General features: G+C 48.2%; 1 protein-coding gene across 7 annotated transcripts in view; it reads right to left on the reverse strand.

Moving 5' to 3' along the window:
- The window catches only part of HHAT (hedgehog acyltransferase), a 407,838-nt gene that overhangs the window by 365,439 nt on the left and 16,937 nt on the right, over nucleotides 1-25,462 (reverse strand). For 3 of the 7 annotated variants that reach the window (XM_075339169.1, XM_075339168.1, XM_075339166.1), the window contains 2 exons: nucleotides 20,020-20,140; nucleotides 11,485-11,531 (listed from right to left, as the gene is read on the reverse strand). The exons of 1 other annotated variant lie outside the window; for it this stretch is intronic. The gene's annotated coding sequence lies outside the window, so the exon portion shown is untranslated. Of the gene's footprint in view, nucleotides 1-11,484; nucleotides 11,532-16,657; nucleotides 16,751-20,019; nucleotides 20,141-25,462 lie in introns of those variants that run through there. 3 more of the 7 variants (XM_075339170.1, XM_075339167.1, XM_075339165.1) reach the window with 2 other exon arrangements.

The following is a 25,462-nucleotide window of genomic DNA, read 5'->3' on the forward strand; positions in this document are numbered from 1 at the left end:
ACGGCCTCCAGGTAGCATGTGTCACGGTCGTCTCTCTGCTGTTTTGAGACTAGTGACAGCCTTAGGGTATGTGCGCACGTTGCTTTTTACCTGCTTTTTTGCTGCTTTTTCTTCTGCGCTGTTTAATGCCAAAATGGATGTGTTCTTCTATTCAAGCAAAGTCTATGGGAATTTGGGTTTCTTGTTCACACTATGTTGTTCAAAATGCTGCCTTTTTGAGGCAGAACTTTGGTCAAAAACTCAGCTTTTCAAAGAAGCAACATGTCAATTGTTTTTGCCATTTGGGTTTTGCACTGAAAAGCTGAGTTTTTGACCAAAGTTCTGCCACAAAAAGGCAGCATTTTGAGCAACATAGTGTGAACAAGAAACCCAAATTCCCATAGACTTTGCTTGAATAGAAGAACACATCCATTTTGGCATTAAACAGCGCAGAAGAAAAAGCAGCAAAAAAGCAGGTAAAAAGCAGGTAAAAAGCAACGTGCGCACATACCCTTAGGACTGGGGCCTCCCATCTCCATGTAGACTGCTCATTTAGGCCTAAAACACACTTCCGCAAAAAAAACGTACGTGTCTCACGGTCCGTGTTCCGTTTTTTTAGGGGCGTTTCTCCGGTACGTATGGCATCCGTGTGATGGCGTATGCGAGCCGTGTGTGCGTGTGGAATGTCCGTATTGACATAAAATACGTACGTGTGCTGCATTCTTACCCAATTAACGTTGTTAATCATTCATCATGAGATCCTGGTGTTTTTGTTTGCCATCAATTGACCTGATAGATTGGTAACAAGTGTTTCAGATTTTGTGATTAAAAACGGACACGGACGATACGTGCTGAATACGGACATACTCCGTGTGCGGTCCATGCAGACACGGACCCATAGACTAAAGCGGGTCCGTGCCTGCGTGTTGCCGGCAAAAAAAGGACATGTCGTCCGTGTAGACAAGCGCACACACGTACTTACCACACGGACACACGTTCCGTGTGATTTTACGTGTGTGTGCCATCTACCATTGAATAACATGGGTCTCCGTGTCTCCGGTACGTGCAAATACGTACCGCACACGTACAAAAAAAAAATGGATGTGTGTTGTGGGTCTTAAAGTTTCCTTTCCTTTGGCATCTCATGAGTTAATTTTAGTTTAGTTGCCAGCAGCTCTGAGCAGTGCAGGTCAGCTGTAGCTGCTGTGAGCCCACGCCCATTTAGGTTTAAATACTGGAGCTTAACCAGCAGACCCTGCCGCTAATTAATTTCTACTCAGGCCAGCCTGGTGGAAGGAACTGCTGAGGAATTCTTCTGTGCCCAGCCATCTGCTACTTTACAGCCTGTCTTCTGCTTTGAGGTTTGGCGTTTGTATCCTTCTGCTTATGCCCCAGTCTGTCTCTCCTTTCCCTCCGTGTTTATTAGTTGAGTGGCAAATATAGTGTACTGGTTGGCCTACTCACTAGGCAGGGTGAATTTAGGGCCAGCTGAGGGACCCAGGTATCTTGCTCGCCGACAGGTTGAAAGAAACTGTATAGGGACGCTAGGGTGCTCAGGGGTCAGCTTTAGGCGAGTTCGAGAGGTTCCCCCTCCTCACCCCTCTCCCTAGCAGCAGGGACCTCCGTTGTATCTTGACCCAAGTGTTCCCCATTTTGTTTGTGGTGTTTTTGCAGTGCGTCAGACGCCCGTCGGTCTGATTGCGTCTGTCACGCATTATATACAGACATCTCCTACTCCGTGCATAACAGCATGTGGCAAAGTCGTCCAGATCAGGATGAGGATGAACCTTTTTCAGCTGGGGATGGGGATGGGTATGGGAATTATTAAATCGATGGCAACCCTCTGGAACAAGTCACCTATCAAGTGCATGGATTGTATGAAGAAAAACACAAAAAAAACCTAGCTCTCACTTGATTAAAGGCTGGTTTACACGCTACGATATCGCTAGCGAGCATACCCGCCCCCGTCGTTTGTGCGCCATGGGCAAATCGCTGCCCGTGGCGCACAATATTGTTAACACACGTCACACATACTTACCTTCCTAGCGACGTCGCTGTGGGCGGCGAATAACCTCTTTGTTAAGGGGGAGGTTCGTGCACCATCACAGCGCCGTCACACAGCGGCCGACCAATAGAAGCGGAGGGACGGAGACCAGCCGCATTAATGACACGCCCACCTCGTTGCTGGAGGACACAGGTAAGCTGTTGCCGGATGTGCGTGACACATTCCGTGACCCCGACGACATATCGTTAGCGATATCGTTGCGTGTAAAGCCGCCTTAAGTCCCATGAAATCAGCACGGAGAAAACCGCCCAGCTTGGCATGATGATCCAAAAGAGTAGAAAGATGTCCAGCTCCTTGGATTGATTTTAAAACAAAGAAGCTTTATTTGTAAAAGACGAATAATAAAGAAGGGAATTTTGTTTACTTACCGTAAATTCCTTTTCTTCTAGCTCCTATTGGGAGACCCAGACAATTGGGTGTATAGCTTCTGCCTCCGGAGGCCACACAAAGTATTACACTTTAAAAAGTGTAACCCCTCCCCTCTGCCTATACACCCTCCCGTGGATCACGGGCTCCTCAGTTTTGGTGCAAAAGCAGGAAGGAGAAAACTTATAAATTGGTCTAGGGTAAATTCAATCCGAAGGATGTTCGGAGAACTGAAAACCATGAACCAAAAGAACAATTCAACATGAACAACATGTGTACACAAAAGAACAACCAGCCCGAAGGGAACAGGGGCGGGTTCTGGGTCTCCCAATAGGAGCTAGAAGAAAAGGAATTTACGGTAAGTAAACAAAATTCCCTTCTTCTTTGTCGCTCCATTGGAAGACCCAGACAATTGGGACGTCCAAGAGCAGTCCCTGGGTGGGTAAAAGAATACCTCAATAAAAAGAGCCGAAACGGCCCCCTCTTACAGGTGGGCAACCGCCGCCTGAAGGACTCGCCTACCTAGACTGGCGTCTGCCGAAGCATAGGTATGCACTTGATAGTGTTTCGTGAAAGTGTGCAGACTAGACCACGTAGCTGCGTGACACACCTGCTGAGCCGTAGCCCGGTGCCGCAATGCCCAGGAAGCACCCACGGCTCTGGTAGAATGGGCTTTCAGCCCTGAAGGAAGCGGAAGCCCAGAAGAACGGTAGGCTTCGAGAATCGGTTCCTTGATCCACCGAGCCAAGGTTGACTTGGAAGCCTGCGAACCCTTACGCTGGCCAGCGACAAGGACAAAGAGCGCATCTGAACGACGCAGGGGCGCCGTGCGAGACACGTAGAGTCGGAGTGCTCTCACCAGATCCAAAGAGTGCAAATCCTTTTCACATTGGTGAATTGGATTAGGGCAAAATGAAGGCAAGGAGATATCCTGATTGAGATGAAAGGGAGATACCACCTTAGGGAGAAAATCCGGGACCGGACGCAGAACCACCTTATCCTGGTGAAACACCAGGAAAGGGGATTTGCATGACAATGCTGCTAGCTCAGACACTCTCCGAAGTGATGTGACTGCCACTAGAAAGGCCACCTTCTGCGAAAGACGTGATAAAGAGACATCCCGCAGCGGCTCAAAAGGTGGTTTCTGAAGAGCCGTTAGCACCCTGTTAAGATCCCAGGGTTCCAGCGGACGCTTGTAAGGTGGGACTATGTGGCAAACTCCCTGCAGGAACGTGCGGACCTGCGGAAGCCTGGCTAGGCGCTTTTGAAAAAATTCCGAGAGCGCCGATACTTGGCCCTTGAGAGAGCCGAGTGACAAACCCTTGTCCATTCCGGATTGAAAGAATGAAAGAAAAGTGGGTAAGGCAAACGGCCATGGAGGAAAACCGTTATCAGAGCACCAGGATAAGAAGATTTGCCAAGACCTGTAATAGATCTTGGCGGACGTTGGCTTCCTGGCCTGTCTCATGGTGGCAATGACATCCTGAGATAACCCTGAAGACGCTAGGAGCCAGGACTCAATGGCCACACAGTCAGGTTGAGGGCCATAGAATTCAGATGGAAAAACGGGCCTTGTGACAGCAAGTCTGGGCGGTCTGGAAGCGCCCACGGTTGACCCACCGTGAGATGCCACAGATCCGGGTACCACGACCGCCTCGGCCAGTCTGGAGCGACGAGAATGGCGCGACGGCAGTCGGACCTGATCTTGCGTAACACTCTGGGCAGCATCGCCAGAGGAGGAAACACATAAGGCAGTCGAAACTGTGACCAATCCTGAACTAATGCGTCCGCCGCCAGAGCTCTGTGATCTTGAGACCGTGCCATGAATGCCGGGACTTTGTTGTTGTGCCGTGACGCCATGAGATCGACGTCCGGCGTTCCCCAGCGGCGACAGATCTCTCGAAACACTTCTGGGTGCAGAGACCATTCCCCCGCATCCATGCCCTGACGACTGAGAAAATCTGTTTCCCAGTTTTCTACGCCCGGGATGTGAACTGCGGAGATGGTGGAGGCTGTGGCTTCCACCCACTGCAGAATCCGCCGGACTTCCTGGAAGGCTTGACGACTGCGAGTGCCGCCTTGGTGGTTTATGTATGCGACGGCAGTGGCGTTGTCCGACTGGATACGGATCTGCCTGCCCTCCAGCCATCGATGGAAAGCCAATAGGGCTAGATACACTGCCCTTATCTCCAGAACATTGATCTGAAGGGAAGACTCTATCGGAGTCCAGGTTCCGTGAGCCCTGTGGTGGAGAAAAACCGCTCTCCACCCTGACAGGCTCGCGTCCGTGGTGACCAGAGCCCAGGTTGGGGGTAGGAAGGATTTTCCCTGCGATAGAGAATTGGGAAGGAGCCACCACTGAAGTGACGTCTTGGTTGCAAGGGAAAGAGAGACGTTCCTGTCGAGGGAAGCCGACCTCCTGTCCCATTTGCGGAGAATGTCCCATTGGAGTGGCCGCAGATGGAATTGCGCGAACGGCACTGCCTCCATCGCTGCCACCATCTTCCCCAGGAAGTGCATGAGGCGCCTTAAGGGGTGTGACTGACTCCGAAGAAGTGATTGCACCCATGCCTGCAGAGAAAGCTGTTTGTCCTGCGGTAGCTTGACTACCGCTGACTGTGTATGAAACTCCATCCCGAGGTAAGCCAGTGATTGGGTCGGTGTCAACTTGGATTTCGGGAAGTTGATGATCCACCCGAACTGCTGGAGAGTCGCCAGAGCGACGGTAAGGCTGTGTTGACACGCCACCCGAGAAGGGGCCCTGACTAGGAGATCGTCTAAGTAGGGAATCACCGAGTGGCCCTGAGAGTGTAGGACCGCCACAACTGATGCCATGACTTTGGTGAAAACCCGTGGGGCTGTCGTCAGGCCGAAAGGCAATGCCACGAACTGAAGGTGTTCGTCCCCGATGGCGAAACGCAAGAAGCGTTGATGTTCGGGTGCGATCGGCACGTGGATATAAGCATCCGTGATGTCGATCGATGCTAGGAAGTCTCCTTGTGACATCGAGGCGATGACCGAGCGGAGAGATTCCATCCGAAACCGTCTGGTTCTCACATGTCTGTTGAGTAGCTTGAGGTCCAGAACGGGACGGAATGATCCGTCCTTTTTTGGCACCACGAACAAGTTGGAGTAAAAGCCGCGACCACGTTCCTGAAGGGGAACGGGGATCACAACTCCTTCTGTCTTCAGAGCGTCCACTGTCTGAAAAAGTGCGTCGGCCTGAGCGGGGGGCGGAGAGGTTCTGAAGAAACGAGCCGCAGGACAAGAACTGAACTCTATCCTGTAACCGTGAGACAGAATGTCTCTCACCCATCGGTCTTGAACATATGGCCACCAGGCGTCGCCAAAGCGGGAGAGCCTGCCACCGACCAAGGATGCGGCTCGGGGATGCCGAGAGTCATGAGGAGGCCGCCTTGGAGGCAGTGCCTCCTGCGGCCTTTTGGGGGCGTGACTTGGACCGCCACGCATAGGAGTTCCTCTGGCCTTTCTCCGGCCTGCTGGACGAAGAGGATTGGGGCTTGGCGGAGGGACGAAAGGACCGAAACCTCGATTGTATTTTCCGTTGCTGAGGTCTCTTAGGTTTGGACTGGGGTAAGGAGTCCTTTCCCTTGGATTCCTTAATAATCTCATCCAATCGTTCGCCAAACAAGCGGTCGCCAGAAAACGGCAAACCGGTTAAGAACCTCTTGGAGGCCGAGTCTGCCTTCCATTCGCGCAGCCACATGGCCCTGCGGACTGCCACAGAGTTAGCGGATGCCACAGCTGTACGGCTAGCAGAGTCTAGGACTGCGTTCATGGCGTAGGAAGAAAAAGCTGACGCTTGAGAAGTCAAAGACGCAACTTGCGGAGCAGAATTACGTGTGACAGCATTAATCTCAGCCAGACAAGCGGAGATAGCTTGGAGTGCCCACACGGCTGCAAAGGCCGGGGCAAAAGACGCGCCCGTGGCCTCATAGATGGACTTCACCAGGAGCTCTATCTGCCTGTCAGTGGCATCCTTTAGCGATGAGCCATCTGCAACCGATACCACAGATCTAGCCGCCAATCTAGAGACTGGAGGATCCACCTTGGGACATTGAGCCCAACCCTTAACGACTTCAGAGGGGAAGGGGTAACGCGTGTCAGTGAGGCGCTTAGTAAAGCGCTTGTCCGGAACCGCTCTGGACTTCTGGACAGCGTCTCTGAAGTTAGAGTGATCGAAAAACGCACTACGTGTACGTTTGGGGAACCGAAACTGGTGTTTCTCCTGCTGAGACGCTGACTCCTCTACAGTAGGAGGCGGAGGAGAGAGATCCAACACCTGGTTGATGGACGAGATAAGATCATTCACTAAGGCGTCCCCTTCAGGTGTATCAAGGTTAAGGGCGACGTCAGGGTCAGAGCCCTGAGCTGCGACGTCCGCCTCGTCCTCCAGAGAGTCCTCAAGCTGGGAACCCGAGCAGCGTGAAGAAGTCGGGGAAGATTCCCAGCGAGCCCGCTTAGCCTGTCTAGGACTGTGGTCCGGGCAGGAGTCCTCCACGTGAGACCTAGGGCCCAACCTGGGAGCGCGCTGCGGCGCGGACCGAGAGGGGCCTGGAGGCGACGATCCAACAGGGGCCGGGGCCTGTGTAAGGACCGGTCTGGACTGCAAAGCTTCTAGCAGCTTGGCAGACCATTTGTCCATAGACTGAGCCATGGATTGTGAAAGTGACTCAGAGTTTCTCAGCAAAAGAGGCGAACTCTGTCCCTGCCGCCTGGACAGGGGGAGCAGGGGGGTCTACATGAGCCGAGGGGCCCACTAGTGACCGAGGCTCCGGCTGAGCAAGCGAAACAGGGGTCGAGCATTGCTCACACTGAGGGTAGGTGGAATCCGCAGGTAACATAGCCCCACAAGAGGTACAGGCCACAAAAAAACCCTGTGCCTTAACAGCTTTGCTCCTTGTGGACGACATGCTGTTGTCTCCTAGGAGAATGATCACTGAGGGTATATGGGCAAAAAAGGGTATACAGCCCGACCGAACAGAAATATATATATATAAATACGTATCTATTCCGGCACCCTAGGGGGACCAGCACCGGGTGACCGGTGCGGCTTACCGACCGCTAACAAGCGGAGTGTGTGTCCTCCAGATTCCCTGCCTTAGGTCCCCCGGAGCTGCAGAACTGTTCACTGAGAATCCTCCACCGGCAGAATGCCAAAAAATGGCTGCCGGAGCTCTCAGGGGAGGAGTGGAGCCGTGGGCGGCGCCAGGAAAGTGCAGGAATCTGGGGTCCCCACAGTGATCAGTGAGGGGGAAGGAAACATGCAGGATGCTCCAGCCCTCACATCCGACGTCAGGTCGGCAATCCCGCCCTTACCCCTGAAAGGCAGGCCCGGGGGCGGGATTTTTGCGACTAGGCCGCGATGAAGCCGGGGACTAAATTTGAGACCGCGCCCGACAAGCAGGCACGGTCTGCGCGGAAGTCCGCCGGCCTTCTCAATTCAGCAGCTGCCGCAGCGTCCGGGAAGAAGGTGCGCTCCCTGCACAGTCCCCAATGGGGACACAGAGTACCTTTGAGTTGCAGGGCCCGGTCCCGGAGGTTGAATAGACTCCGGTCCGGCAGATTCCCACAGGGGCTGCGGAGGGAGCATGGTCCCAGTAAATGGATGACCGCTCAGGATCCCACTTCTCCCAGAGCCGCTAAGGGATGGTGAAGGAGACGGCATGAGGCTCCGGCCTTTGTACCTGCAATGGGTACCTCAACCTTAACAACACCGCCGACGTAGTGGGGTGAGAAGGGAACATGCCGGGGGCCCCGTGGGGGCCCTCTTTTCTTCCAACCGACATAACTATGTATGAGAATGCATGAGTGGATGTGTGCCTCCTTCCACACAAAGCATAAAACTGAGGAGCCCGTGATGCACGGGAGGGTGTATAGGCAGAGGGGAGGGGTTACACTTTTTAAAGTGTAATACTTTGTGTGGCCTCCGGAGGCAGAAGCTGTACACCCAATTGTCTGGGTCTCCCAATGGAGCAACAAAGAAATCCAGATAAACATTGTATGTAAAATAGAGTGCATGGTTTAGTAGTCCTGGGGAGAGGGGTGGGGCACAAAAAAAAAAAAAAAAGCCTCTCTATTCTAAAATCAATCCAAGGAGCAGGATATCTTTCTACTGACATGGATTGTAGCGGGGCACAACTGGGGGCTTCCCCCATCCGTTGACACCGGACAAGAGGCTTGGTATTTCTGTGCTAATTAAAGGTGCCACTGCTGCTTCTTTATTCCTGAGTTTTTATAGGCGATTCTATTACAACCGTGATGTGGTCGCCTCGTCCCCACGACTGTTCTTGATAGTGTCTGTGGGAATTCACACTGACCATTTGCGCCTTATTAATTTGAACCTCAGTATACTGAAATCTGTAGTCGTCCGTCCAGCTCTCGGGCTCTTAGCAGCTATATTCCATCCATAGCACGGTGGACCCCGGGTTGCGTTTAGGATTGTATAAATCATCCTCCTCCTAAGCCGTCAACCCTGTAACAGTGGCATACCAGGAGTCCCAATTTGGGATCTCCAAACCAATTTGTAGACTCAAGGGGGCTTTACACGCTACGATATTGTTAATGTTTGGTCGTCGGAGTCAAGTTGTTAGTGACGCACATCCGGCGTCATTAACGATATCGCAGCGTGTGACACTGACCAGCGACCTTAAGCGACCTCAAAAATGGTGAAAATCGTTCACCATGGAGAGGTCGTCCCAAACTCAAAAATCGGTAAGGGTTGTTTATTCAGGTGGTTCATCGCTCATCCGGCAGCACACATCGCTGTGTGTGACACCGCAGGAGCGAGGAACGTCTCCTTACCTGCCGCCGGCCACAATGCGGAAGGAAGGAGGTGGGCGGAATGTTACGTCCTGCTCATCTCCGCTCCTCCGCTTTGATTGGCCGGCCGCTTAGTGACGTTGCGGTGACGTCGCTGTGATGCCGAACGTCCCTCCCCCTTGAAGGAGGGATTGTTCGGCAGTCACAGCGACGACGACGACCAGGTAAGTATGTGTGACGCTGCCGTAGCGATAATGTTCGCTACGGCAGCGATCACAAACAATCGCATGCGCGACGGGGGCGGGTGCTTACACGCTCACTATCGCTACAAATTGCTAGCGATATCGCTACTGTGTAAAGCCCCCTTCAGTATTGGGTAGTGGAGCAGTTCTGTAATCCACCAGCTAGAACCATGGTCGCTAGGCTGAAGTCCTGTAGAATCACTAGACAGGAGCAGGCCCCTTTTTATATCCCTCAGCTCCCATTTCAGGGCATTGTGTCCCACAGAATTAGGGGAAGACAATCATGGTGGCTTCCTCATTGTTTGCGACTACAATTTTTTTCTAGATGACATACACTGCAGGGGGCTGATGCAATTATATAATCAGTTGACATTCCTGTATTTTACATCTCGCCAGGCTCCATCTCTCATTTTTAGCTGTCTCTGAGCTAGTGGATGGAGAAAAGCTGCTATCAGATCTCCCATACACAGACATGAGGGTTCCTGCTCCCATGTGTCTATTTTTATTTTAGTACAGTTGGAATATATCCGTGAATTTACACTCTTATTTGGTGCAAGCCACTCTCAGATAGTGCTGGTTCCCCTCTCTTGTTTCAAAAATATGTGTAGTTATGCCACAATGGTCCGGTGGCTGATCCCCACCATGCCATGCACGCCTGGTGTTGGTGGCTGTTCACATTCAGCCACCTCATCCTTGTCCACAAGCTTTGTTAATTAAGCACCATACATGGGTCTGGTCCGCCTTCATTTATGGTTGCTGGTCTGGCACTGTGAAGGTCACTTCTGACATTGTCCCGGTGTGTGTGGCGTCTGCTCCACATGCTGGGACCTGGGCTGCCTCTATCCCCAGTTGCCTCTTTTGTGACATGGAAGCGGTTATTAAAGGGAACCTGTCACCACTTTTTTGGCCTATAAGCTGCGGCCACCACCACCGGGCTCTTATATACAGCATTCTAACATGCTGTATATAAGAGCTCAGGCCGGGAGTATAACATAAAAAACACTTTATAATACTCATCTAACGGTTGCGCGGTCGGCCTAATGGGCGTCTCCATTGTCCGGTTTCCGGCGCCGCATCTTTTGGCCATCTTTGATCTCCTTCTCTAGCCGCGGTGCGTGATGGGTCCGACATCATCCACACTCACCGGCATTCAGGTCCTGAGCAGGCGCACTTTGATCTGTCCTTAGCAATGCAGATCAAAGCATTGTAGTGCGCCTGCGCGGGAGCGGCGAGTGTGTATGACGTAGCCGCGTCATGCACCCAGGCTTCAGAAAGAGGACGAAGATGGCCGAAAGAAAAAACGCGCCCGCACCGGAGAACGGAGACGCCCATCAGGCCCACCGCGCGACTTTTAGGTAAGTATTAGAATTTTTTTTTTATGTTATACTCCCGGCCCCTTATATACAACATGTTAGACTGCTGTATATAAGAGCCTGGTGGTGGTGGCCGCAGCTTATAGGCCAAAAAAGTGGTGACAGGTTCCCGTTAAAGGTCACAGGTATGTGTTTCTATAATATGGTTCTGCTTTTAATGTAATTAGGAGGCCGCATGGCACAATGAAATATAAAATATAGAGTAGGACCCCCCTATTGAGATTTGCCGTGACGTGGCTGGGGTGGCTCAAAAAAATTGATCAATTGTTTGCTAAAAATCTCATTTTTATTTTAGTACAGTTGGAAGATATCCGCGAATTTACACTTTTAATTGATGCATGCCACTCTCAGATAGTGCTGGCTCCCCTCTCTTGTCCCATGTCTCCATGTAGCACGTTCATAAGGAGCAGTATGGAGGACATTATACCGAAATACTGAGCAGTGTGGCTGCGAATCCAGCTCTGTAGTGAAATAACACTTCCTAGAAAACAGTAGCTCCTTCTATCTGCCTCTCACTCTTTCTCTGCACCGCCCTTTAGACTATAATAGGTTAATGTAATCTGATTGTTCAGTGAGATGGTAATTTGGACTAGAAAAAGCTAAAAAGAATTCTCTTATGATATACATTTATGGCCAAATCTATAGGAGACACAATGTCTGCTAGAGGGTTACGTACCTCATCTGGTGGCTGCTGTGAATGGAGGTGGCCGCACGTGCGCTAATCTGTGGAAATAGCAGAAATATCCAAGATATGGTCACTCTTTTATTACTCAATTAATACGAAATTTGATAATGAAGGGATTGATTTAAGAGCGTGCGAGTCATGATGTGGTGTAACCAATGTAATTCGGAAAATATGTCCCAATTAGGGTCATCAAGTCAGTACAATCAGGCTGCTTTCACACTACGTTTTTTTAGCATGCGTCATGAACGTTTTTTTGCTGCAAAAGCGGATCCTGTTTTTGCAAAGAAAAACGCATGTGTTATTTTGCAGGATCCTGTCACTTTAAGTTTATGGGCGGGCATTGGAGTCATGGGATCGGGAGTGAGGGGAACTGAAGGTGAAAGACTGGGAGCCGACATCTGACAGCTGCGGAGGCTCGTAACCAAGGTAAATATTGGGTAACTTGCTTGGATGCCCGATATTTACCTTGGTTACAAGCGTCTGCAGCTGCTAGGAGCATGGCTGCCTGCTCCCTGCACACGTAACCAAGGTAAACATTGGGTAACTAAGCCCGCAGTTACCCGATATTTACCTTGGTTACGAGCGTCCTCCGCTCTCAGGAGGGGGAGAGAGAGACTGATCACGCGAGGCTGGTTTCTGGGCATACTCAGTAGAGCAAGCAGGATCCTGTCTATCAGCATGCCAGCGTTCTCATGCGTTTCCATGCAGTATAATCAGGATCCAGCAATTTGCAGTATTTGGACGCAGCTCAAAAACACTACAAGTAGCGCTTTTGAAAAAAGTTAAAAAACTGCAAGTCGCTGGATCCTCACTATAACGCACGCAAACGCATGTAGACGCGAGTCCATTGCAAATGCATTGAAATGAAAACGCATTTGCACTGGATCCGTTTATGCGTTTAAAAAACTTTCATAACGCATGTTAAAAAGACGTAGTGTGAAAGCAGCTTTACGCAGATATCAAACGTGTGTGTGTATTTATTTTATTTTTTTCATTTATTTATTTTTATTTTTTTTAATTAGGTAATGAAAAAGATTCAGACATTTGTAGAAAAAAAAAAAAAAGTTGTACTTGTCTCGCCATTTTCCAAGACCAGTAACCTTTAACATTTTCAAGCTCTGGGGCTGTGAGGGATTTTTTTATTGCGTCTCTGAGCTGATTTTTTTACTGATAGGAATTTTAATCACCTTTTTATTGCGATGTTGCAGTGGACAAAAATCACGCCGCTAACCGATTGGATTAATTTATTTAATATTTTTGATAGATCTGACTTTTACGGACGCAGTGATAACAAATGTGTATTTTTTTTTTTTAAATTGCCTTATTTTACGTTTGGGGGGAAAGGAGGGTGATTTTAACTTTTATTGTCTTTATTTTTTAAAATCTTTAAAAACATTTTTTGTTCACTTGTTACTATATTTGTTAGTCCGCCAAGGTGACTTGAAGTTGCGCTTGTCTGCTCGCTGGTATAATACATAGCAGTGTATCAGCCCTACTATGTATAGTGAAAATCACGATCTCCTATGAACGCCAGCTAGGGGCTGGCAATCACAGGAGTACTGTAATGACAGGAATGGTGTGTCAACACCAAACTCCCTGCTGTCATCGTAACACATTGGCGCCCCACAATCGCACCAATGGGCACGTTGAATGACACACTCCCTGCCTTTGTGCGTTAATGCCACTGTCAGAGATCGACAGCTGCAATTTACATGTTAACAGCTCCACCCGCAGCTGTTAGAGGCAGATGATGGCTCAATATGTCAGCTATTATCTGCAGGGAAAGTGTCAGCACACACGGCAAATAATATGGAGCGAGTGGAATGCGATAAAAAAAAAAATCGCATTCCACTCGGACCAATATTACTCTATGGGCCAGCTACCACCCATGAGCGATTATTTTCTCAGCCCTAATCGGACCAAGAACACAGTAGCAGCATGCTGCGGGTGCAATGCGATCCGGTTTCACTCGCACCCATTCAGCTCTATGGGGGTAAATGAGACATCACATTGCTTTCTCGTTACACCGGTGTACCGCAGGTGCAGTGGTCTGAGTGCACGTTCGGACCACAGTCGCGTGACACTTGGCTCTGCTGTGCCGCGAGCATGAGCCGAGTGTCATGCAAGGACTCGCAGTAAGGCTATGTGTGCACTCTGCACCGCACACAAAAGGTCCGCTTCAGAGCGCAGCTGAAAAGCTCCGTTCTGAAGAGCCTGGTGCCGGCAGATTCGTGCGCTCTGCATGCTGCCGCTCCCTATAGACAGCATGCAAAGCGCATGAAAGAAGTGACATGTCACTTCTTAGAATGAACGCTTCGGGCAGCAGCCGAATCGCTGCGTTCTAATACGCCACGTGCGCACGTCTCATGCACAATCTTCATATATTGTGCTGGGGACGCAGGACGCATGCAGTTACGCTGCGGTGCAGAACGCAGCTTAACTGCATGCAATACGCACACGTGCGCACATAGCCTAATCCCCGTGTGGCCTCAGCCAAAGATGTGGGCTAATAACTGTCAAAAACCCTACATATGCCAGTCTGATGTAATCTACAAAACTCACATACACCACATAATCAAAAATTCACATACCAGAAAAACACTACATCAATTCCAATATAGGGTCACTTGTGGGGGGTTTCTACTGTTTAGGCACATCAAGGGCTCTCCAAATATGACATGACAACCGCAGACTATTCCATCAAAATCTGTGTGCCAAAACAATGCTCCTTCCCTTCCGAGCTCTGCCGTGCACCCAAACAGTGGTTTTCTACCACATATGGCATATCAGCATACGCAGGAGCCAAATATTGGGGTCCAATTTCTCCTGCTATCCTTGTGAAAATGAAAATGTTTGTTGCTAAAACAACATTTTTGTGGGAAAAAAATAAAAAAATTTGGAGCACCTGGGGGTTCAAAGTGCTGACTACACATCTGGAGTGAACAGATTCCTTGGGAAGGGGGGGGGGTCTAGTTTCCAAAATAGGGTCACTTGTGGGGGGGTTCCACTGTTCAGGCACCTCAGGGGCTCTCCAAACGCAACATGGAGTCGCTAACAATTCCAGCCAATTTTCCGTTCAAAACGGGAAATCGCAATCCTTCCTTTCCAAGCCCTGCCGAGTGCCCAAAGACTGGTTTTCTCCCACATATGGGGTATTGATGTACTCGAGATAAATTGCACAACACATTTTCTCCTGTTGCCCTTGTGAAAATTCACTATTTGAGGCTAAAGTATCATTTTTGTTGGAAAAAGTAAAATGTTCATTTTTTTTTTTCATTCCTTATTGCTTTCGTTCCTGTGGAGCATCTGAAGGGTTAATAAACTTTTTGAATGTGTTTTTGAGTGCTTTCAGGGGCGCAGTTTTTGGAATGGGGTTACTTTTTGGGTATTTTCTTTCCCCTAGGCCTCTCAAAGTCACTTCAAATGTGATGTGGTCCCTAAAAAATGATTTTGTAAATTTTGTTGAAAATAAACTTTGAACCCTTCTAACTTCCTAACATTTTTTTTTTTTTTTTTTTAAATTGCGCTGATGTAAAGTAGACATGTGGGAAACATTATTTTGTAACTATTTTATGTAATATAACTCTGGTTCAAGGGCATAAAAATTCAAAGTTAAAAAATTCCGAAAGTTTCAAATTTGTTTTTTTTTCACAAATAAACATAAAAAATATCGTCCTAAATTTAACACTGACATGAAATCCAATATGTCAAGAAAAAAACGTCTCAGAATCACAGAGATCCGTTGAAGCATTCCAAGTACAATCTGTCAAAGTGAAACTGGTCAGAAATATAAAAATGTCCCAGTCATGAAGGTGAAAATGGGCTCGGGGTAAAGTGAATCTGTCGCCAAGTGTTTTCTCCCCCATCTGAGAGCAGCATAATGTAGAGGCAGAGATCCTGATTCCAGTGATGTGTCACTTACTGAGCTGCTTACTGTCATTTTGATAAAATCAATGTCTCTCTGCTGCAGATCTACCAGTTATAAAGAGCTCATGAATATGCTGGACTACCTGCAGCATGCCAAGTAGTCCTGTAATGATGATATCCTGCTGATTAAACAGTGATTTTATCAAAGCTACACCAAGCAGCCTAGTAAGTGACACATTGCTGCAATCAGGGCACGGTGGCTCAGTAGTTAGCACTGCAGTCTTGCAGTGCTGCGGTCCTGGGTTCAAATCCCACCAAGGACACCACCTGCAAGGAGTTTGTATGTTCTCCCTGTGTTTGCATGGGTTTCCTCCCACCCACACTCCAAAACATACTCATAGGGACTTTAGATTGTGAGCCCCAATGGGGACAGGGTTGCCACTGTATGTAAAGTGCTGTGGAAATAACAGCACTATATAAATGAATATATATATATATATATATATATATATATATATATATATATATATCAGGATCTCTACCCCTACATTATGCTGCTCTCTGATTAGGTGGCAAAAACCTGCTGACAGATTCTCTTTAACCCAGTAGGAAGTACGGTGCTGCTTCAAAATCACTCGGATTGGGTCACAGTTAACAGTGAGGGTATCACATGGGTCAGTATTAGGCCCTCTTCTTTTAACATATTTATTAATGACCTTATATTGGGCTTACAGAGTACAAAATCAATATTTGCAGATGATACTAAACTCTGCAGAGCAATAGAGGATAATGTATGTTTACAGAGGGATTAATGTAAGCTGGGGGCTTGGGCTGAGAAGACCCCATCAAAAAATGCGGTAATGTGAAACAATAAAGTCGCCAGCAATGTGTTGTTTTTTTTTGGGGGTCACTATTCCTAAAGAAAAAAATGCAATAAAACCAAGAACAAAACGTTGCACATCCCCAATAATGATATCAATAAAATCATCAGCTTCTCACACATTAAATGCTCTCATCCAAATAAATAAGAAAGTGATGGCTTGCCTCTGGTAAGAAAAGCAAGAAAGAAACACAATCAGCACCTCCAGAATCATCCTGTCTGGTGACGCCATTACTTTGCGGAGCTGCTACTTGAGGAATTGCCCGCACTCTGCAGAGCAAAGGCTGAAAAAGCACATCAGGTCACGTGACTGCAGAGCTCAGCTTAGCAAAGCCTGCTGGGACGTGTAGTCCCTTTTGCAGTCTGACAGGCACAAGCTCTCAGCTAACACCGGTGACATCCCCCCGACCCCGGTACCTGCAGCCGCCCCTTCTCCCGACATTCGAAGATTAGTGGGAAAAAAAATCACATTCCTACAAAAAACCAGGAGGTGGCGATAGGACCTTCCGTGACGTCATGGTCATGTGGCCAGCACGTACATGGGCGGGGCTAGTCGTACTAGGGCTCAGTCTTTGTGGAAGATACGGAGCTTTATGGGACGTGCAGGCAGCAGAGCTGTGTATATAGGGACATGCAGGCAGCAGAGCTGTGTATATGGGACAAGAAGGCAGCAGAGCTGTGTATATGGGGCATGCAGGCAGCAGAGCTGTGTATATAGGGACATGCAGGCAGCAGAGCTGTGTATATAGGGACATGCAGGCAGCAGAGCTGTGTATATGGGACAAGAAGGCAGCAGAGCTGTGTATATAGGGACATGCAGGCAGCAGAGCTGTGTATATAGGGACATGCAGGCAGCAGAGCTGTGTATATGGGACAAGAAGGCAGCAGAGCTGTGTATATAGGGACATGCAGGCAGCAGAGCTGTGTATATAGGGACATGCAGGCAGCAGAGCTGTGTATATGGGACAAGAAGGCAGCAGAGCTGTGTATATGGGACATGCAGGCAGCAGAGCTGTGTATATAGGGACATGCAGGCAGCAGAGCTGTGTATATGGGACATGCAGGCAGCAGAGCTGTGTATATGGGACAAAGAGGCAGCAGAGCTGTGTATATGGGACATGCAGGCAGCAGAGCTGTGTATATGGGACATGCAGGCAGCAGAGCTGTGTATATGGGACATGCAGGCAGCAGAGCTGTGTATATGGGACATGCAGGCAGCAGAGCTGTGTATATGGGACATGCAGGCAGCAGAGCTGTGTATATAGGGACATGCAGGCAGCAGAGCTGTGTATATGGGACATGCAGGCGGCAGAGCTGTGTATATGGGACAAGAAGGCAGCAAAGCTGTGTATATGGGACATGCAGGCAGCAGAGCTGTGTATATAGGGACATGGCAGCAGAGCTGTTTATATGGGACAAGAAGGCAGCACAGCTGTGTATATGGGACATGCAGGCAGCACAGCTGTGTATATGGGACAAGAAGGCAGCAGAGCTGTGTATATGAGACAAGGAGGCAGCAGAGCTGTGTATATGGGACATGCAGGCAGCAGAGCTGTGTATATGGGACATGCAGGCAGCAGAGCTGTGTATATGGGACATGCAGGCAGCAGAGCTGTGTATATGGGACATGCAGGCAGCACAGCTGTGTATATGGGACATGCAGGCAGCACAGCTGTGTATATGGGACATGCAGGCAGCAGAGCTGTGTATATGGGACAAGAAGGCAGCAGAGCTGTATATATGGGACAAGAAGGCAGCAGAGCTGTTTATATGGGACATGCAGGCAGTAGAGCTGTTTATATGGGACATGCAGGCAGCAGAGCTGTGTATATAGGGACATGCAGGCAGCAGAGCTGTGTATATAGGGACATGCAGGCAGCAGAGCTTTGTATATAGGGACATGCAGGCAGCAGAGCTGTGTATATGGGACATGCAGGCAGCAGAGCTGTGTATATAGGGACATGCAGGCAGCAGAGCTGTGTATATAGGGACATGCAGGCAGCAGAGCTGTGTATATGGGACAAGAAGGCAGCAGAGCTGTGTATATGGGACATGCAGGCAGCAGAGCTGTGTATATGGGACATGCAGGCAGCAGAGCTGTGTATATGGGACATGCAGGCAGCAGAGCTGTGTATATGGGACATGCAGGCAGCAGAGCTGTGTATATGGGACATGCAGGCAGCAGAGCTGTGTATATGGGACATGCAGGCAGCAGAGCTGTTTATATGGGACATGCAGGCAGCAGAGCTGTGTATATGGGACATGCAGGCGGCAGAGCTGTGTATATGGGACAAGAAGGCAGCAAAGCTGTGTATATGGGACATGCAGGCAGCACAGCTGTGTATATGGGACAAGAAGGCAGCAGAGCTGTGTATATGAGACAAGGAGGCAGCAGAGCTGTGTATATGGGACATGCAGGCAGCAGAGCTGTGTATATGGGACATGCAGGCAGCAGAGCTGTGTATATGGGACAAGAAGGCAGCAGAGCTGTATATATGGGACAAGAAGGCAGCAGAGCTGTTTATATGGGACATGCAGGCAGCAGAGCTTTGTATATAGGGACATGCAGGCAGCAGAGCTGTGTATATGGGACAAGAAGGCAGCAGAGCTGTGTATATGGGACATGCAGGCAGCAGAGCTGTGTATATGGGGCATGCAGGCAGCAGAGCTGTGTATATGGGGCATGCAGGCAGCAGAGCTGTGTATATGGGACATGCAGGCAGCAGAGCTGTGTATATGGGACATGCAGGCGGCAGAGCTGTGTATATGGGACAAGAAGGCAGCACAGCTGTGTATATGGGACAAGAAGGCAGCAGAGCTGTGTATATGGGACATGCAGGCAGCAGAGCTGTGTATATGGGACATGCAGGCAGCACAGCTGTGTATATGAGACAAGGAGGCAGCAGAGCTGTGTATATGGGACATGCAGGCAGCAGAGCTGTGTATATGGGACATGCAGGCAGCAGAGCTGTGTATATGGGACAAGAAGGCAGCAGAGCTGTATATATGGGACAAGAAGGCAGCAGAGCTGTTTATATGGGACATGCAGGCAGTAGAGCTGTTTATATGGGACATGCAGGCAGCAGAGCTGTGTATATAGGGACATGCAGGCAGCAGAGCTGTGTATATAGGGACATGCAGGCAGCAGAGCTTTGTATATAGGGACATGCAGGCAGCAGAGCTGTGTATATGGGACATGCAGGCAGCAGAGCTGTGTATATAGGGACATGCAGGCAGCAGAGCTGTGTGTATACTAGGCTCCTTGCATCCACTCGCCCTATTACCTGCACCAGTGACCCTATTCCCTCACATCTCCTTAAATCTGTCACCCCGGCTGTCACCACTTACCTAACTAAAATATTCAATCTCTCTCTCTGCTCTGGTGTCTTTCCCTCCTCCTTCACACATGCCAGCATATACCCATTACTAAAAACCCATCCCTGGACCAAAATTGTGCTGCTAACTACAGACCAGTCTCATATCTCCCCTTCATCTCCAATCTCCTGGAACGCCTATTCCACTCCCGTTTGATCCGCTATCTGTCAGATAATTCTCTCCTTGACCCTCTACAATCCGGTTTCCGCTGCTTACATTCTACTGAAACTGCTCTTACTAAAGTCTCTAAGGATCTACTAACAGCTAAATCTAATGGTCACTACTCCCTGCTGATCCTCCTGGATCTCTCTGCTGCATTCGATACTGTGGATCACCAGCTCCTCCTCACTATGCTCCGCTCTATCGGGCTGAAGGACACTGTTCTTTCTTGGTTCTCCTCTTACCTCTCTGACCGCTCATTCACTGTATCCTTTGCCGGCTCCTCTTCCTCTCCTCTTCCCCTTACAGTCGGGGTTCCTCAGGGTTCAGTCCTAGGCCCCCTCCTTTTCTCTCCATACACGGCCCCTATCGGATAAATGATCAGCAGATTTGGTTTCCAGTACCATCTCTATGCTGATGACACCCAACTGTACACATCTTCTCCTGACGTCACCCCTGCACTATTACAAAATACTACTGATTGTTTGTCCGCTGTCTCCAACATCATGTCCTTCCTTTATCTAAAACTGAACCTGTCAAAAACTGAGCTCCTTATGTTTCCTTCCTCCTCCAACCTTCCGAACCCCAATATTACCATTTCTGTGTGTGGCTCTACCATTACGCCCCAGCAGCATGCCCGCTGTCTTGGGGTTATATTTGACTCCGATCTTTCCTTCACTCCCCACATTCGCCCACATTCGTTCACTTGCTCATTCATGTCAATTCCACCTCAAAATCATCTCTAGAATTCGTCCATTTCTTACCGTTGACTTTGCAAAAACTCTTACTGGATTGAAATGAGGTTTATTGTACTAACAGAAAATGTGCAATCTGCATTTAAACATTATTTGACCGATGCAAAAGTATGGGCACCCTTATCAATTTCTTGATTTGAACACTCCTAACTACTTTTTACTGACTTACTAAAGCACTAAATTGGTTTTGCAACCTCATTGAGCTTTGAACTTCATAGGCAGGTGTATCCAATCATGAGAAAAGGTATTTAAGGTGGCCACTCCTATTTGAATCTCCTATGAAGAGTGGCATCATGGGCTCCTCAAAACAACTCTCAAATGATCTGAAAACAAAGATTATTCAACATAGTTGTTCAGGGGAAGGATACAAAAAGTTGTCTCAGAGCTTTTCCCCTCCAATCTCTATACAGACACATCTGCAGATTTTTCCCTCTGCTCTCTATACAGACACATCTGCAGGTTTTTCCCTCTGCTCTCTATACAGACACATCTGCAGGTTTTTCCCTCTGCTCTCTATACAGACACATCTGCAGGTTTTTCCCTCTGCTCTCTATACAGACACATCTGCAGGTTTTTCCCTCTGCTCTCTATACAGACACATCTGCAGGTTTTTCCCTCTGCTCTCTATACAGACCCATCTGCAGGTTTTTCTCACTATCCAACATGAAATCAGAATAAACCTCTCCCGTTTTAGGTCAACTAGGAACCAAAATTATTTATATTTGCCAAATGCCAGAATAATAAGAGAGAATGTGTTAAAGGGAACCTGTCAGCAGAAATTTCGCCCAAAACCTAAAAGATTCCCCCTCTGCAGCTCCTCCTGTGCTGCATTCTAGAAAGGTCCCTGTTATTATTGTGCCCCATGTGAGACCAAAATAAAGACTTTATAAAGTGGTACCTTTTTGTATTCAGATACTGTAAATGTGACACGGGGGCGGGCTTTCTGGCGTCCGTTATTCTGCCCCCTGGTCCTGTATGCCGCCCCTTATCGCTCCTTTCCATAGCTGATGCACCGCTCACTGCTCCAGCCATCCCCGCGCATGCCCAGTGCCAGTCTCACGGGACTCAGCAGTGTGACCGCTGGTGACGTGTGCGCAGGCAAGTGATTATGGGCGGGGCTGTGATTGTTATCAGTAAGTACCCGCCAATAATCTCGTGAGCGCGCAAACCTCACCAGCGGTCACTGTGCTCAGGGTGGTGCTAGACTGTATGGGCTGCTTCCAGGGATGACGTCCCTTTTGTCACGTGACAGTATTTTGAACACGCCCCTATCACGTGACAAAAAGGACGTCATCCCTGGAAGCAGCCCATACAGTCTAGCATGTACCCTGAGCACAGTGTGACGCTGGTGAGGTTTGCGCGCTCACGAGATTATGGGCGGGTACTTGCTGATAACAATCCCAGCCCCGCCCATAATCACTTGCCTGCGCACACGTCACCAGCGGTCACACTGCTGAGTCCCATGAGACTGGCACTGGGCATGCGCGGGGATGGCTGGAGCAGTGGGCGGTGCATCAGATATGGAAAGGAGCGATAAGGGGCGGCATACAGGACCAGGGGGCAGAATAACGGCCATCAGGCAGCCCGCCCCCGTGTCACATTTACAGTATCTGAATACAAAAAGGTACCACTTTATAAAGTCTTTATTTTGGTCTCACATGGGGCACAATAATAACAGGGACCTTTCTAGAATGCAGCCCAGGAGCTGCAGAGGGGGAATCTTTTAGGTTTTGGGCCGAAATTTCTGCTGACAGGTTCCCTTTAAGGCATTTTTATTATTTTCTGCAAAGTCAAAAAAATCACATACCTAAGAGTACTATGCCTTTAAACAATATGGGACAGCCCATATGATGATGTCATGTCTTTAGAAGCTTCTGATAGGTTTATTGACAACATCTGAGTTAGACCAACTGGGGAGAGGAAAGCTCATGCATAAAGGACGCGCAAACCGAAAGATAAAGCCATATCACAGTGATCCTCAATATAATTAATAATCCATTTTATTAAACAATCGATATTACACACGAAACATGATTAAAATCATTTAAAATACATATCAAAATGTACAAAAAACCCGAGGTGTCATCTCTCAGGGGCAAATTTCATACATATGATTTGGAGCTGTCCCAATATATCTTCGTACTGGCGGGGAGTGACATCTCTGCTGACATCGATTGTGTCGATTCCTGTTTTGTGTGACCCTTTGATATGCCTGGAAGATTCCTGGGATCATTACATGACAATATTCCTCAGAGAGGCATGGTTTCTGGTAGGAAATTAATAGGTCTGAGGTGGATGGGAGATTCGAATCCAACTGTGCGGTCCTGGGTTAAACTAGTCAATGCAACCATGGTCTATGAGCGGGTGGTATATTATAATAGGGGGTGCCTGGGAAAATTTAACAAAATCTGGGGTTTGTGGAATTCTTCTCCAGACACACTTGCGGAGGTTTGAGGGAGATTATGCGGATAATGGTGGTTCCCGCTAGATGTTGGGATATGAAACACTGTCCAATGGTATATTGAGATATAATAATGCAATGTGGCGGCTGTTGTTCTTTCTTTCTTCCTTTTTCTATTCCTCTTTCTATCTTGTTTTCAAAATATGGTCATGCTGATAGTTACAGCTGTTCTTATGCTCAATATAAAATTAGATATATATGCAAACGATAAGTATGGATAATAACATTGTTCTATCTTAACTGCTAAAGATATTATGGACTTTATATGACTATTTATTGTTATATTTAAATATTACTATCTATATACTGAGCTATCTTTATATGGCAAATGTCAGTTGTACCATGTTTGACATTGTTAATAAGGCCCCTTTCACACGTCAGTGATTCTGGTACGTTTGTGCTTTTTTTTAAACGTACCAGAATCACTGACATACGCAGACCCATTATAATGAATGGGTCTGCTCACACGTCTGTGATTTTTCACTGCACGTGTCTCCGTGCGGCGTAGCCGCGTTTGCGTGATTGCCGCACGGAGACATGTCCATTTTTTTCTGGCATCACTGATGTCCCACGGACCACGCAGTGGTGTGGTCCGTGAAACACGTGCCAGAAAAAAACGTGCTTTTAAAATAAAAAACATTTTAACTCACCCGGCGTCCAGCGATGTCCTCTTCAGCCCGTGCAGCCTGCTGCTTCTGAGCCGGCTCATTATTGTCGCGCATATTCATGATGCGCGACACAGCCGACCCGGAAGCAGCTGCTGCAGGGGTCAGCGCCGGCCGGATGCTGCACCGCGGGAGCGATCTGCACCAAGGACAGCGGGAGCGCGCACAGGTGAGTTGATTACTAAGTGCAATCACGGGCCACGGAGAACGGAGCCCGGATTGCACTTAGACAACCCATGTGTGCCGTGATTCACGGCACACGCAGGGACATGTGCGTGTTTTACACGCCAGTGAAAAACGTCAGTGTTTTTCACTGACGTGTGAAACGGGCCTTAACCGAAGTTAAAAAAAAACAAAATGTACAAAAACCCCCCACATCTCTCATGATGGAAATGAGGGGTACCACCCTGTGCAAGAATACAATAATGTATGAATAAATCCAATCACTGAGGGACAGATAACCTGCTAACGTAGTTCCTAAATTGCATATGCTAGAGCAAATGAACAGTTTATCAGGATAAATCCTGTGCAAGGAACAGCACCTGTAAGCTGTGCTGGTAACTGAAAATTACAGCTGCAAATGGCCCTGAATGGAGCCAACCAAACCTGCTGGGATAGCAGATAACAAAACGATGACATGCAGAATCACACAGCGCACATAGTACATTAGGCATAAGGGTTAACAAAAACCTATGTCAAACAATCCCACAGATAGCTATCAATCAGGTGCCTAAATAAAAACATGTACCATATATCATGCTCCCAACCTGTGGAGGGAGCTGAAAGCACGAGGTAGTACCCACAAAAGGGACGCGTATCGCTGCGGACAGCTTCGTCAGGGGAAGGTGTGTCCGAGATTGCATTAAGATAAGTATTTATAGAGGATCACAGTTTAGTTAATTGTCAAATATTTTCATAGTTAAACATACCATAGGTGGTGTGTATCAAGATGTGGTAACCGGCTTATGCCTAATGTACTATGTGCGCTGTGTGATTCTGCATGTCATCGTTTTGTTATCTGCTATCCCAGCAGGTTTGGTTGGCTCCATTCAGGGCCATTTGCAGCTGTAATTTTCAGTTACCAGCACAGCTTACAGGTGCTGTTCCTTGCACAGGATTTATCCTGATAAACTGTTCATTTGCTCTAGCATATGCAATTTAGGAACTACGTTAGCAGGTTATCTGTCCCTCAGTGATTGGATTTATTCATACATTATTGTATTCTTGCACAGGGTAGTACCCCTCATTTCCATCATGAGAGATGTGGGTTTTTTTGTACATTTTGATATGTATTTTAAATGATTTTAATCATGTTTCGTGTGTAATCTTGATTGTTTAATAAAATGGATTATTAATTATATTGAGGATCACTGTGATATGGCTGTATCTTTCGGTTTGCGCGTCCTTTATGCATGACCTTTCCTCTCCCCAGTTGGTCTTTATTTTTCATGCAGGACGCAGCATCCCATTGTCTAAATATTCACACATTTGGCTGTGCACCCAGAGCTTTTTTGTTCTAACATCTGAGTTAGAGACTCACCTGTGGATGTATTGTAATACACATCTGAAACACACTGCTTCTTTAGTAGCATTATGGGAAAGTCAAAAGAAATCAGCCAAGATCTCAGGAAGAGAATTGTGGACTTTCACAAGTCTGGTTCATCCTTGGGTGCAATTTCCAGATACCTGAAGATGCCTCGTTCATCTGTAGAAACAATTATACACAAGTACAATATAGATGGGAATGTCCAGTCATCATACCGCTCAGGAAGGAGACGGGTTCTGTGTACCAGAGATGAACGTGCTT

Source organism: Anomaloglossus baeobatrachus, chromosome 3, assembly GCF_048569485.1.
Source record: "Anomaloglossus baeobatrachus isolate aAnoBae1 chromosome 3, aAnoBae1.hap1, whole genome shotgun sequence".
NCBI classification, from domain to species: domain Eukaryota; kingdom Metazoa; phylum Chordata; class Amphibia; order Anura; family Aromobatidae; genus Anomaloglossus; species Anomaloglossus baeobatrachus.